Source organism: Pocillopora damicornis, chromosome 1, assembly GCF_964200805.1.
Source record: "Pocillopora damicornis chromosome 1, jaPocDami1.2, whole genome shotgun sequence".
Taxonomy (NCBI): domain Eukaryota; kingdom Metazoa; phylum Cnidaria; class Anthozoa; order Scleractinia; family Pocilloporidae; genus Pocillopora; species Pocillopora damicornis.
Window position 1 is genome coordinate 27,037,482 of NC_142670.1, and position 13,301 is coordinate 27,050,782.

General features: G+C 37.2%; 2 protein-coding genes across 4 annotated transcripts in view; both read right to left on the bottom strand.

Moving 5' to 3' along the window:
* LOC149053033 (uncharacterized) overlaps positions 1 to 3,665 on the bottom strand; it is a 19,282-nt gene extending 15,617 nt beyond the window's left edge. Inside the window, exons 1-2 of one of the 2 annotated variants that reach the window (XM_089213066.1) lie at positions 3,482 to 3,665; positions 3,204 to 3,299 (exon numbers count right to left, since the gene is read on the bottom strand). The gene's annotated coding sequence lies outside the window, so the exon portion shown is untranslated. The remainder of the gene's footprint in view (positions 1 to 3,203; positions 3,300 to 3,481) is intronic. The other variant, XM_089213071.1, reaches the window with a different exon arrangement.
* The window catches only part of LOC149053031 (uncharacterized), a 152,129-nt gene that overhangs the window by 40,227 nt on the left and 98,601 nt on the right, over positions 1 to 13,301 (bottom strand). Inside the window, exon 1 of one of the 2 annotated variants that reach the window (XM_089213558.1) lies at positions 12,696 to 12,826. The exons of the other annotated variant lie outside the window; for it this stretch is intronic. The gene's annotated coding sequence lies outside the window, so the exon portion shown is untranslated. Of the gene's footprint in view, positions 1 to 12,695; positions 12,827 to 13,301 lie in introns of those variants that run through there. 2 annotated transcript variants of the gene reach the window in all.

Below are 13,301 nucleotides of genomic sequence, written 5' to 3' on the forward strand. Positions count from 1 at the left end.
GATTGCACGATTCGCTTGTCTCATATACAAACAAATGCGAATGTCTCCGTCGGACTTCTCTTCGACCACAAGTGGATTGATCCAGCTAGTGGGAACATTGACTCTTTCAATGACATCTAGTCCCTCTAACTGTTTCAACTTTGCTGTCACTTTCTGTCTCCTGCTAAATGGTATTTGGCGAAGGGGTTGTGCCACATGTGGGACACTGTCATCTTGGTGTAACTTCAGTTGGTAGGCATTAAGTTTGCCGAGGCCCTCAAAAACTTTGGGGAATTCAACTTTAAGAGCGGTTTTGTTGTCTAGAGGCTGGGCATTGTCAATGTTTGTACTGCAGTTCATAACATTAACTCCAACCTTAAGTGTTGCAAGCATCTCTAATGTTTTATGACCTAACAGGGTTGCAGCCTGCCCTGAGACTATGTAAAATTCTGCAGTGGCAGACATGTCAGTCTGTGGTGCAGTGACTCTCAGCATACAGCTTCCCTTAAGCTGTAGCGGTTTCTAGAGTGCGTATGCATACACATTTTTATCACACCTTGCTAAGGGCGCTTTCCCCCTGTTAGAGAATGATATACATGCTCTGACATAAGATACGGCTGGCACCTGAATCAACAATAACATTGACTATCTTATCGTTTATACGCAGTTCAAGCGTTTCAAGGTGCAGGCATAGCTCCTAGAAAGTTTTGTCGCGCCATTGGAATGTTCTTCTTCAATTTGAAAGTATCGTGAGCGACTCCATCGCTTTCTTGTGGTCTTTAGGGTCGCCCTTCGTGTCCTCGGAAATGATACGGAAAATTTCTCGTACGCTCGGTCCTGCTAGAAGTAAAAGACGGCTCGTTGCTGTTCCTGTTGATTCTATTGATACGATGTAGATTATACAGGCCGCTCGAGGAAAGTGTAGATACGTGGTCGTCAAAGGTTACGGCAGAGTCCATGCAGAACTCCAAGGCTTTTACAACAGGAGAGGGCTTTATATTGTTCCCCAATAGAACGACATGAGGTAAAGTTTCGCGTTAGTTGTGGTACGCCAACGACAAGGACCTTAGTTTTGCTTGGATTGATTAACAGAGAGTTTAGTGAGCACCACTTTGCTATCTCGCGGAGATCACTACTGAGGTCAGGAATGGCAACACTGACGTCTGACTGGGGAAGAGCCAAAAGCAGGTTGGTGTCGTTTACATAGCCCATGGCTTGGCACTTCTCCGGAACAGAGAGGAGGTCGTTAACGTACAAAGTCAACAAAGCTGGACCGAGAATGGACCCCTGGCCACACCTACTGTCTGTGGGAGGGGGTCGGATAGGACACTGCCAATCCTTAGCACTTGCATACATAATGACAGGTAACTCTTAAACCAGGCTAAAGTGGGGTCATGTTGGATGCTGTCGAAATCTTTAGACATGTCGAGTAGTACGACCACAGACATTCGTTTCTCATCTATATTCTCAATGACGTGGTCCGTGAAGTGTAGTAGGGCGGTTTTAGTGGAGTGGAACTTTCTGTTTTCACTCTGTAGGCCGGAAATCTTGCTATTTTATACAAGAAGTCCATAAACTGCGTGTGAGCAGCTTTCTCGCATACCTTTGACATTATCGGTAGGAGGGATATAGGACGGGTGTTTTCAGGGCCATTACGATCGACGGACTTGAGGTTTGGGATGACTACTGCGGACTTCCACACCCGTGCAAAGCAATTTGATGCGAACGAAGTATTCATCAGATTGATAATGACGGGTAGGGTGACCGGAAGAATGTCTTTAAGCACTCCAGCGGACACTCTATCAAGCCCGGGCGCTTTGTTTGATGGGGTATGCTTAACAATCTTTTCAATGCCCTGTTCCGTCACAGCATGAAACTCAAATTTTTTTGTCCGTAGCATCGACTGACTCATCCGAGAAGCCATTGTGATCGCATAGGGCCTTGGCTTTACGGGCTGCAGCGACTCCTACCGAAACGTAGAATTCGCTAAATCTGTTCACTCGGACCGTAGGATCTTCGAAAGTAGTCAGTGGTGGATCTTTGTCGGGAAGGCATTGATCTATAACTTTCCAGACAGAATTTGTGTTTCTGCTGCACTTCAGTGGTTCGGAGCGAACATTTTCCTTCTCTACGATTCTCATCACTCGCTTAACTTCTTGCCTGAAAAAATTAAAACGCTCCAGTTTTGGAACGTCGTTTGTTTTACGTGCCTTTTTTTGCCACCTGTCGCGCATCGATTGTTTGATCTCAGCTGTAATGAACGGATTCGGGCATGACTTGATCTTGATGCGTTTAATTTGTGCGTGTTCATTCAGCGTGTCGAGGAATAAATTATTGAATACCTCAACTTGATCATCGAGGTCGTCAAAAATATTAACAAGGTGAAAAGGGACACACATCAAATCGCCTCGGAATAAACCAGGGTTGTAGTTTTTGTAGCTTCTGGTGAAAACACTAGAAGCTTTGAGATTCAAAGTGACCGCCACCGACCAATGATCAGCAACTGCCGAAATATTTTCATTGCAGCTAGTAAGAAAGCTCTTGTTTGTTGTAAGCGCCACGTCAATTAGCGTCACTGATTTATCAGTGGTCCTTATCGGTTGTGTTACAAGCTGCGAGAGATTAAGTGAATTACAGAGATTCATCAAAGCTTGGCCCTCAGGACAAGAAAAGACAGCAAAAAGTCTGCATTTAAGTCGTCAGTAACCATAATTTCCATTCCTAGAGGAAGCGAGCCTATAAAAGAGGCAGTAAAATCGTCCAGGAATCTAGACATGGACATGGAGTCTGGCCTTTAAACAGCGCATAGTAGGAAAGATTTTGATTTCCTGCACTGGACTTCCAGCCAGAGTTGTTGGGAGTTAGCATCCGTAATTGTCGACAAGTTATCGATGATCGATGCGTTAAATGAGTTTTTAATGTAAACAACGATCCCTCCTCCCTTCAGATTTATGCGGGCCTCTATCCTGCCTGAAAATGACATAGCCAGAGCAATATTCTTCACCCTTAAGAACGTCGTTTTGAAGCTCTATGCGTAATTCAGCCTGTGTGCAGCCGATCACTACCTTCCGAAAGAAACTGGAGGAGGTGAAATGCTTGCTAGCGCGGCGTAGATTTACTTGAGGTTGTGATGATGTGTTTAATACGAGATGTCATTAACAGAAAGTCTAGCGTGCTCAAACTGAAACTAAACTCAATATAGAATAAAATCCACAAACCCTCACCTCCAAAGGTTGACTTGAAGCTCTCACTCGGAGGCCCTCCTGCAGTATTGGTTTGTGGTCATGAAAGCATAACGTTTTCGCCTGGTTATCAGCTCCCTGCAACATGCGATACAATCATCAAAATAAAAAGAAATAAATCCAGATGAAGGTTTGTTCATTTGTGGACTAAAATGAAATCTCATATTTAAGCGGATTTCATCGCCAATAAAATGACGCAGACAATTTCAAGGAAGGGTATTCATTAAGCTCACACTCCAGTTCAGTTTCGAAACACTAACCTTTTGCTCTGCACTATTAATAGTTTCCGTCACATCTCTACGCTTGTATGGAGATTACATTTCTACTGAACGCATTAATCACAGAGTACTAGCTCCACTTGTCGTAGTTTCCTTGTGAAAGTTTGCATCTGATGGTTTTCAAACGCTTAGATCGTGTAATTTGTCGGATCGCGTGACCAGAACTACAGTAACCATAGATACCATGACGTAAGATGACGTAACTGGAAAACAGGCATCATTGTTGCATATTTCAGGCTAGCGGAAGACGGCGTTAGGCTCTCCTTTCCTCGCTCCCCGTTGGGTTTGCTTTCGCTCGCTTGGAAAAACGCAACAAAAAGATAGCTATTTTATTTTTTGTTGTTGTTGAAAGACCATTTACTTCAAATTAAAGGAACCACAGATGCGAAAAAAGAAGAAATAAAGGAACTGTTTCGCAATAAATGTTTTCATAGGACCTCACAATCTTGAGCCGATGGTCACTCCTAAGATAGACCGGATCATTTTTTTTTTCTTTCTTTCACGCCATATCGTAAAGAAATTCGTTTCCAAATTAAATTGTAAAGGTTTTCCGTCTAGGAAACGCAGTGGATAGGGGAACTAAAGCAGTTTAGTACATCCTTGAGATGGAGTATGTGTTCCATTAATTTTGTGTTTAGGCACTGATGACGAGACTCAAGATAACCCGTGACTAGACTCAGTTCAGCTTGCTACGGGTAAAGTGTGACGATTTTTCTTTCTTTTCTTTTTTTTTTTTTTAAAAAAATATTATATTTCAATTATTAACTTTAATCGGGAGCATACCCCTTTTTAAAAATTAATTGGAGACGAGCGACTGGGATAACTTCAGTCATGAATTCTTGGTATCACCTAAAAATTAGTTTTAAACAAATTTTTAATGTCGGGTGCAGTGATAAATAGACCATTCTGTTATCAATTCATTTTTCTATTCAACTCAAAAGAAAAGAAAAAAGAAAGGAAAAAAAATCCGTTTGTGTGCTAACATTTTTGAAACCGTGACCTAAACTGCCTCCTATCTGAGAGAGTTTGATTTCCTGGGTATTCTTACTATGAAGCAAAAAACCAAGGAAATACTTGAGACCACACCTATCTGACAATGTTCAAAGGACTTGATAATCTTTAAATGATTTACTGTAAAGCATATGCATGTTCTAGATTTTAAGTACAGCTAGTGATCATGCGCATAATTCAATAAATTCACACACTTGCAAATCTCAGAAACGACACCTGCTTTATTTGCATCCACAAAACATCTCTGTCACACCCTTTCAGTCACTATATAAAACATCACACCAGTAGATCAACAACGCAGTACAAATATATGACTTTCATGTATTCTTATCACACCTTCTCCATCTACGGGTATATAACGAACTCACAATTGACCAGCTCCCAGTTGGCTTGATAGCTCAGTTGGTTAGAGCGCTGCACCGGTATTCGCAGAGGTCATGGGTTCGATTCCCGTTCAGGCCTGAATTTTTTTCAGGCCTTATTTCTCAACTGCTTAAGTTGAGTATATACTGCGATGATCTTCATTTGCTTAAAAAATATCTCCATTGGTTTCCGCACGCACTGTTTCGCGTCTTGGTATCAGAAATCTTTAAATTTTTTTTAGTTAAATATGGTGTAAAGAGGTAGGGATGCATTTTCAATGGTTCCGTTAGCGATTCCGCTGGCGATGAAATAAAAACGTTCTTAGCGGAACTTCTCAAAAAGCCAAAATATGTTCAGCAGAGCCGAACTGGACATTTATCTAAATTCTGTGCTTTGTTGTCTGTCCTGCAGCTTCAACTTGACTTTTATCAATAATAATGTCCAACAAACTTTTAATCACTTTTCTCAGTGTTGAGGTAAGCTACACATTTCACAGTTCCCGCGTTCTCGTGTAGTGTCGACGTCCCCTGATCCTTGTGGCTCTGGTGAGGGGTCTGGGGATAGAATATGTAAACTGTAAGCATACATACCTGATATGATATCTTAATTTGGAAAAGGGAAAAGAAAATAACAATATGGAATCTACTTTTCCTAAATTGGTCCCAATTTTTTTAAATTGTACTGTTAAAGGAAAAATAGTTTTTGAACTAGTTTAATAATAAAAAAAAACTTAACCAATCAATATCGGCGTATGGACCCTCTTTGGAGGTTGGATGAATTCAATAAACAAAACTTTGAAAAAAACGAGTGGGAGAGAAAATACTCAGAGAGAAAAAAGATATTGAGGGAACCATTTTACCATTTGCTGCTTGCCTAAGCTGTATAACAGTACACCACTGTTCACTTTTACTCCAGCACCGAGCCAAATAAGCATCTTTGTTTCTGATCGCTGTACACAGATCTCCTAAGTAATCCTGCCAACACAAAAATTACCAACAAAAGTTAGACATGAAAACCTTAACATACATTTAGTGCGAGAAGAAATAATAGAATCCAGCCTTGCTGATTTATCCCTCCGTTGTACGAGCTACAGATTGATTCAGGTTTGTAACCCTTTAACCCCTAAGAGTGACTGGCATCTAATTTCTCCTTACCGTATCACGCTGAAACACTCCATTAAGGTCAGCAGAATAAAAGAGCTGATCACCGACCAAAGAAGCTCTTGATTGTTGGACAAATTCTCCATGTTGGTATAGTGGAAAATGTTTAGAGAGCAGTATGAAGAATGTGCATACTGATTTTAGGGTGTCATGGGTTAAGCAACATTGTGAGCCCGTAAAAATTATCTAATCGAGTTTACAACCACATCCCCCTCGTGCTTGTTTTGCCATCACTATTATTCACTTTGTCTTATAACAGGAATAAAAGTGATGGCAAAACAAGCTTAAAACGGAAGAAATTGCCGGAAACCACAGCTGACACACAAAATGTGAATACGTTTTATTGATTTTATGTGTAAGATCTTCATATTTCGAAGTATTTATCATTGCAAATCGACCATATTTCGTTCCTCATACTATTCCTCATTAACGTGTTCAAATTCTCAACGGTTCCTCTCGTAACTTAACACCGAGTCCCACAACGTGTGACGCTTTCACGAATTAATCGTTTGCTTTTTCTCGAGACATGAGCTTGGGCTGCCTGTGGGCCAGCGGGCGAAATATGAGGATTTGCCTGAGAATTAACTGTTGCATACTGAACTTCTATCATTAAAATTTCCAAGTCACAGCACTGAGGCTTGTTTCTACTTTGGTATTATAAAAACAAAAACAGCTAGAAGGGCTTATATACTTTAATCAGGGGGAGGCGGCTCATAATTGGATGTTTTTTTTCTTTAAAGGTAGATAGGTCTTTAACCTAGGGGGGGCTTATAAATGGGGGGGGGAGGGTGCTTATAAGCAGCAGATTACAGTATTTATGTTTTAACAGACAGTCTAAGTGTATGAGCTTGAGCTTCCTATAGTGGTGTGGTGTAAGTAGGGTTTTAGTACTCCTTTCTGTTACAAGAAGCAACTAAGGTGAAATGAGCCATGAGTATTTCTAATTCATACCATGCTTATTCCAAAAGCTTGGCAAAGAGAGCCATAACAAGAAACAATAAACCATTACCAGCGTTGCACAGTGGATCAGCCATTTTGACATCTCAGTGACAAAAGATGAAGACACTGAGACAGAAATGTTTATTTTAAACAGGTGGATTTTAGATGACAACTAAGCACCATGATTAGAATTCAAAAGTTCAATGAGAAGCCACCAAACTAAGATAAAACTTGACTTTTTCATTATCACATGCCCAGTATTCTTTTCAATGACTGATCTTTCTGTGCTTCATGGGTTCAACTACCTAGCACATTGTCTTCTACTTCAGTTTTGAAATATAATCTCACTTTTTAAATGAAATGTGCACAGGAAATGACAATATCATATCTAGGGTGACTAAACAAGAAATCATAAAATGGTCCCCATTTTAGAATAAGCTTTATACTTAGCATGCAGAGTAATTCCCACATGTTTCAAATTAACCATAATTTGCTTTTGCATCAATTCTACAATGATTTCAGCTCTCCAGTTATGTACCTGAAAAAAAAACAAAGCAAAATAAAAAACAAACAAACAAAAAACTTGGCATTCATCATGAGCACAGGGTCTTCTATTGCATTATGTTTAGGTTTCCACAAGCCTAAATGTCTCCTTAAAACTTTTTTTATCCCAGACAAAAAGAGAGTGGTTTCCCTGTGACATCTCTCTAAATTTTACTGCAACAAGTGCAGTTATTCTCTCTTTACAACTCTCTACACTTTGGTTTTCTTTGCCAGCAACAAAAATACATCGTCACACAAGAGGGCAAACTTCAGAGAGATAAAATATTTTAGTACATGATAATCTTTTTTACTGATTAGAATCCCTGTTTTACTAACATCTTGTAGCAGAGCAAACAAAAGGACAGGCACACCAGGTTTTCTATTGTTTGGAGATTAACTTTCTCTAAGCCTTACACCCCAAATGGTGACAAGCAACTGATTTCTCTTTGCATTATTATCACTAAATTAAACACCAAGGTCATGAGAATAAAGGAAATTATTGCTAACAAACAAGGTCTTGATTGCTGAACAAATTCTCCTTGTCAGAACATTAAGAGATGTGTAGAGAAAAGAATGGAGAATATACATTTATATTCAGTTTGATGTTAGAGTGTAAAAGGTTACAATAGACAATAGAGGATGCATGTGTATACATGTTTATTAAAGATTCTATAATATCATTGTGCTTCTGCAATTTCCTTGGCTGACGGTGTGTTCTTGCAGGAATTTACACATGTGAGCACAGGGCACAGATGGGAAATGTGTATAACAGCATAACAGTTACATGAGCATCATCTTCCAAGCATGATGAATTTCATTTCTCTTTTTCTATTGGTCAATTCTATGAATCTAATTTAATCTCACATGTATTTTTAAGGAGAATCCCATGAGCTCAAGTACATCTCTTAATTCAAAGGCATGAGTGATGTTTAGAAAGCTTTGGTAACTGCACAAGCCATGGGAGTGCCTTTTGGAAACATTTCCTAACAAGTAAAGTGTAACCATAAATTATGAAATGCAAGAGCTGTTTATGCATTTTTATGTATGATATGTTCTAAACAAAATCTCTTACAAATACTACTCTTTGTACATTCCTGGTGCACATTTCTCAAAACATTTTTAACCAGTTGGAAAATGCCTTAAGATAATTATATTGTTTGATTTGATCATTCATTAGAATGATCACATCAAATTTATGAACACATCAAGTTTAAATGTTTTTTTTTAAATTATGAAAAAGTTTAGTATTGTTTAGTTATCTTAAAAAGCTTTAATTTCAAGCCAGTGTGTAGTATGGAAAACCTGTAACTTAATAACTGACTTAACAAGTTACTTTTCAAAATAATTCACAATAGACCAATCAGGAATGAAACATTTTGTTTCAGTATATAATGATTATCATTAGATTATTTTAAAAGTAATATTTGAATTTAAGTAAAGAATGCACAACAGTCCAGGTGACTTGCTGTAGTCTCTTATTTATCTTGAGTCCTTAATTTTTGCAAATGACTGTTAATTAAAATTGAGGAGAAAATAATAAAAAAGGACACCAACAATTTGACAATGAAAAGTTAAACCCCATCCCTCTCTCACTGTAGGACAGTACCCACCACATGATAAAAGTATGAACCTGATTAATTCTGATTAAAGCTGACAAATTTGAGAGTATAGGAGTTAGCTTGAGAGTACATGTTTAAGTATGTAAGTACTCAAAATTCTTTTGCAATTGTTTAATATCATGATGTTATACTTCCCAACTCAAAAACCATTTCTTATTTGACCCTAATTTTTCCTTTGACTTTAGCTCAAGGAACATTTGGGAGTCTTGGGAAAAGAAAACTCACTGTTTCCCTTGAAGCCAGTCATAAGTACCTAATATGTTCAAGTTCATTAACAAAGTTTGAACTGAAACAAACTCTGGACAGGTATAGCAAAGAATGCATTGCATTGAAAAACCAAGGCTTCCTTTTTCTATCACCCCACTCTCTGTTGAGAACTTAACCCTGTTCACTTGGCTTTACTAAACTATACTTAAGAAACAATCAGTAGAGTTTTTTGTCTAAGTATTTAATCACTTGGCTCACTTTTGTAGTATTCACTCAGTACAACAGATATGCAAGAGCTACTTTTATCACATGGAAAACAATGCTTGATTTATTATGGGTTTTATGCCAGTAAAATAGATGTAATTGGTTGTTGCTAGGTGATAATCAGAACAGAAGTCAATCAATTCCAGTAATTAAATTGTGCTTTGTCTCTTGATAGCAAGAATTATTCTAAACAATAGTCACTGAGTACAAGATATACTACTGTCAAGCAACATGAAGTCTCCACCAACCCTGACAGGACACTTTTGTGCCCCCCCCCCCTTCCCCTGACTATCTTGTTGTGACAATAATTGAGTTTGTGGTTTGAAATTTAACATGGTATCAAAGCTAATTAAACACAAAAGAAAATAGAGCTTGGTGGACAGTCGACCAGGAAACTTACTGCTTGTCTTATACAGGATTTAAGAGCTCGAAACTCCTTATCACAGGCATGTTTGGTAATGTTGTCTTTCTGGGACACTGACAGCATCCATAAAGAAGGGCCTGAAAAAATTTAACTAAAAACCATTAAGGAAGTAAAATATCTAAAACAACTTAATTGACACATTCTTGGTTGAGCATTAAAACAATCTCAAGCATATCCTCAGAAATATTAAAAACAAACTGTGTCAGGTTTTCAGTTGAGTGAGTCAACTCTCAGATCTCGGAATCAAAAGAGTCAAGATGTCAGATAGTTGGCTCAGAGGAAACAATTTGGGACAGATTTGAACACTATAATGATCTTTTTACTTGTCATACACATTGCTATTTATAACATTGATTGAGCCTAAAAACAATCTAATATTTCTAAGCTTTTCCATGACCTTGGTCTTTGATTGGCTAAAATACTAGCACTATAATCAACCAATCAAAGACAAAAATGGCAATTTGAGTGTCTTGTATTTTTCAGTGGCCAAAGTTGCTCTCTTTCTTTCTCTCTGTTTTTTTTCTCTTCTTTTTTCATATTTTAAAATCTTAATTACAAAACCACACATTACACTTACAATACATCAGCTACCTTACTTTTATAAAAATCATTCATGATCTATAAATTCAATTATAATCCAACAAATACTAAAACTGGGGGATATGCAAGAATATACCTCAAGTGATATTCCCCAATTTTCAAACCTTACATCTTATATGGAAAACTCTGTGTTTAAGATTTGATTCAAGATGAAGAGCATTGCTACAGAAGGAAAATATTTCTTTTGTTCATAAAATCATTCCAGAGAACACTGATACACCATAAACAGTAGTCTGTTCATAAACATTTTTCTTGTGTGTTGAAAAATATTTGAAAGGCATGGGTTGTCAAAGGCTACCAATTGGGTTGTCGTTCATTATTTACTAAGTCAAAAAAATCAGAATTTCAGGCAACCAAAATTAGACAACTCTTCAAGACAGATATATTGGGTAATATCTTATCATCAGTATAAAATTATATCAAGAAGTAGGTATGCATGTGAAGGGGAAAATTATAGACTGAAGGGAACTGCAAGATGTTGCTCAGCAAATGTTGACAAGCTGAACAAAACAATAGCATCATTGGTTCAAAAAAGATAAATGAAAGAGAAAAAAAGATGTGGGAATCACAGTCCCAGAGGTGCTCATAATGGCCAAAAATACTTTTAACAGTCCAAAACAAAAGCTCTTTAATATACTTCCAAACAAAATAAAAAAAACTGAAGAATCAAAGGAAGGTGAACAATTGAAGCAGTTGCTAAAATAAATTACAAATAATAACTTACTTTAGATATAAAAAACAAAATAAAGGAGAACAAAAGACACTAACAAATGTTGTACCAGATCCAGGGAGAAACAGCTGGTTAAAGACAATAGGGAATGATTTAAAATGATTGAAAAAAATGATAAATAAATCACAATTAATAAAATTTGCAGTGAAGAACTTATATGAATGATACAAAATAAGTAAATTAAGCAAAAAAAAGTAACAGATAAACAAACAAACTGACCATATAGCTTTCTTCACCCTTTTACTTCCAAGATCTGATTGTTAGTTCTCTTCTCTTGCTGTTACACTTTTCCTGGTATATTAGGGACAAGGATTCAGTGTTAGATCAAGATGACAACTTTGACATGATAAGTCTGAGTATTCTCATTACCTGTTTGCTGGAAAATGTATATTTATTATATGGAGAAGTTGCATATTAATCACCTCTGGGAGTTTAAGGGTTAAAAAAACTCTTACAAAATTCTGCAAAGCCTAAAATATAGGAAACTTAGGAAAGAAAAAAATTAATCTTATGAACATGGTTAAATTTTTTTTAATTAAAAATGTCATCAAAAATAAAATATGACTTACACTAAACTTTTTTTGTTTCATTTCAGTGGTGAAACAAAGAATAAATTCTGCTCTTATTTAATTCAACCACAAGTTGCATTATGCTGAAGGGTAAATTGAAACAAAATAAAGCAAAAAATAAGAAAAAAAAAAACCTGAAGATAAATTTGTCCTAAAGAATTCATTTTAAGCAGCAACTACACGTAACTGCTATTTTTCCATGGAGAAAAACATAAGTAAATCCTTAGCACTATGTAAGCTTAATTAGCCATTTAACTCCCAGAAGTGATTAACATGAAACTTCTCCTGATAATATCCTCACATTATCCAGCAAACAGGTAACATTAGAATCCTAGAGCTTATCAGGGAAAAGTTTTTATGCTGATTTAACAACAAATTCTTACAACTAAATTTACAAGACAATGTGTAGCAGCTAGAGGGGAGATTTAACAATCAGATCTTGGGGGTTAAAGTTTAAAAAAAAAAAAACAAACCAAACCTCACGTGCCTTCGATGTCATGTTTTTATTCTAGGTTTAAAATAACTTTCCTATTGAGTAATTTATTTGTTACGATTAAGATTAATACGAGCAATACTCAGAAAAAGAAATGTAAGCATAAACTGGAACAATCCCTAGCTACCACCCTAGCAGCAACGTGTACCGGCATCTGAATAACCAGGTCTTGGACAATCTTGAAGCTGACTTTGTTAAAACGTACATATCCTTGTGTTAACTACACGTACTTAACTTCAGCCTAGTGAACACGATGAGTCGACTAAAATCTTACCTCTATTTTGCAGTCAGCAAGAGGCTTCGCCAAACCTGAGATTCTTCAGTAATCTTTTCCCTTTAAGCTCATTATGTCAGGTAAATTTCATTCCCCTTTGTCCGCCATCTTTAACCACGCACAATGTATCCAAAGTAATTTGAGTAGTATGCTCAACTTCGCTGGAAGCAACAAAGCGGAAATGAATTGGGCTACAACCGGAAGTTGGGAATCACTTGTCTTTGTGATACGTACTAGCAGAGTATGAAACAAACAGACCTTAGAGCCTTCTTAAACACGCTTACAAAATTCTGCCAAAACCAAAATGTAGGAAACTTAAGGACGAAAAAGATTATGAATGGTTGATTTTTTTAAGTTTTGTCAGTTGTCAATTAGTTTCCAAATTTAGTCTCCTCACAGCAGGATTCCGCCTGTACTGAAGCAAAACCGGAAAAAAAAATTGAAACAAGGTTTTGGCAGATGGAAAACTTTTTCTAAAGGCATGGTCCATCGAATAATTGCCACGATTGCAGTAAACTTGGCGTGCAATGCTTGTGTGGCAAAAAACTTTTCAACCTGACTTCGTTTGCCCGGTTGTTAAATTTATGAACGACTCGTCACGATATC